The sequence below is a fragment of the Phoxinus phoxinus genome (assembly GCF_949152265.1).
Source record: "Phoxinus phoxinus genome assembly, chromosome: 13".
Lineage (NCBI taxonomy): Eukaryota > Metazoa > Chordata > Actinopteri > Cypriniformes > Leuciscidae > Phoxinus > Phoxinus phoxinus.
In genome coordinates, this window is record NC_136888.1 from 18,120,519 (window position 1) to 18,123,030 (window position 2,512).

Genomic DNA, 2,512 nt, shown 5'->3' on the forward strand with positions numbered 1-2,512 from the left:
ATGCATGATTACTTGTTTGGTATATGTGTTAGACAGGCCTAATAATCAACTAAATGAAAACAATAAATAATTATAAAAGAAACAACTAAAAATAGCCCTCAATAACACACAAACCATATTTGACAACAGTTCAAATTTATAATGTGACAGGATGTTGGCTGCACAAGACTTGACACCATTTTTCATAATATATAAAGGGTATTGTTTACGTTGATTTTGAATAATAGGCTGTAAGCATAAGTAGGCTACCTTGTGAAAATTATGTGTTTTGGCATAAATCATATGTTCAAATATTTCTTAAAAACATCTACAACAACTACAACAACAAAAACAACTCAAAGCCTTGACATTAGGACAACATGCCCTCAAGTCCACAAGGGGGAAGTGTTCATACAGAATGCCCAAACCGGTAGGCCTAAGACTTTGTACATGTTAGGTAGCTTCAAAATAAACAAACTGATATAAGTGCACCACTTTTCACTCTTATTGACAATGACAAATGCACAAGAACGAAATAAGGAAGAGGTCCGACATCTTTCAGTGAAGGATTTTATTTAAGCCTATTGCAAGGATTGCCAATTATGATATAGGCCTATTAAATCATAGGCACCTGAACATTATATCTCTCACAACAGATTCTCTCAATCGATTGGCTGGTTGTAGCATATAGACGGTTGTGGCAATATCGTTTGACAATACAGTAGCCTACCTGCACACACACACACACACACACACACACCTCTTTTGCTCCCAAGTAAAGACTCGCGCAGTGCTATAACGGATTATCGCACGCTTATTTACTAGAAGTAGCCTAATGCTGGCTTTGTGGATTTTGTAGGCCTATACCTTAAAATGTTAATGTCATGTCGCAAGTGTTAAAATAGACACAACGTGGATCATGGGTATAAGTTAATAGCCTAAATAGATTGAGGTCGATGTTAAAGTGCGGTGATAATGCTATTTGACTTAGGCTATCATTAGCCTATGGTATTCATTTCCTAAACTTATTTCAACCATAAACAGTTGAAGTTGCTTGTTTAAAGTCTATGACACCTGCTTAATGAGAAACGATTTACAAACTATATTTATATATATAGCCTATTGATTTAAAGAAAGTAAGAAAGAATAACATTTTTAAAAAAGACAGGCCAGTTCATGAATTCTTTGTTGTCGTCATTCAAGACGTTATATGAAAATAAAATTTAAAACGAATAGGCCTATTCATGATAGGCCTGCAGTTTTTGATTCTTCACATGAAATGGGTTTAAATAGCCTAGTCCTCTTCTTTTCAGCTAACACTATCCATGTTCTAAGTTAGGCTAAAAAAAATAAAATAAACACAAGCTATATAGCCTAAGATTCTGTAGGCTATGTGACTAGTCCTCAGTTGTCATTGTGCGCACAGCAGGGTTAAATATCACTTGTCTCTTATTTTCCCAGGAAGAAAATGCATACTCATACGGGTAGCCTACATGCGAAGGTTAAGGGTTTGAGCTTACTTATGTGTTTGCCAGATGGCAGCGAGCAAAGAAAGAAGCGAATAATTCAACAAATCTCTCTCTCTCTCTCTCTGGCTCCAGGTATCAGAGCAATGCGCGCGACCTGTCCGTGAACCCTCTTTAGTGAGCCTAGGAGAGTGACTTAAACGAGATCGGCTCATTATGGCAGGAACTCATTAAGGCAAATCTGAAGAGTAGGTTATTTCAGAAAAAAATGTAATCAGTTTTATTCGAACCAACATTTTTTTCCGTCTGTTTGCAGATGTTGTCCTCATTTAGTTGAAACCGTTGTATTTAGGCTATCTGCGAATATATTTTTGATCGTTTAGGAATTGCATTCTAATGCTCAATATTTGCCTAGCTTTAAACACTTTTCATTTTCAAAAGTTCTGTTATTAAATATATTTTACACATGCCCTTAAAATGTGGTGTTTCTGAAGAGTGTTAATTCGGTGTTATTTCTCATAGGCTATAGGATTGTAATTCATACCCCACCAAACGTTATTGAAGTAGCCTATGTCTCTTAAAATGTGTAATCTATTGCATGCATTGTTGTACCCCCGAATATTTTCATTATATTCATTTATAAGCAAATGTAGCAAAAGCTAAGCCTAATTCCAAGATTTTTTTATAATTTTAATTTGAGCTAAAACAAAATAGGCAAATCTTTCAACGCTTGGATAATGACTTTTAGTTACAGACGAATAAATGGGGTTTGGACGTTAGACGTTTAAAACTGCCTGTATATGCTGTGTAACCGTATTGCTGTATAGGCCTAGGTAAAATAAAAATATAAAGTTAGCTGCAAAACTTTGTTAGTTTTGCATGAGGTAGGCTACTATGCATTACCAAATCAAAACAAAACGCAATTCTTAAGTTATAAAACACCACAAATCTTTAGTGAATGGTAAGGAATTTGTCATTGAGTCCTTGTGGTCGTATTAATTCAGGATGAAACACAAACTGAAAAAAACATCTATTGGTGTTCATTCAGATGACACCTGGCAAAGTTT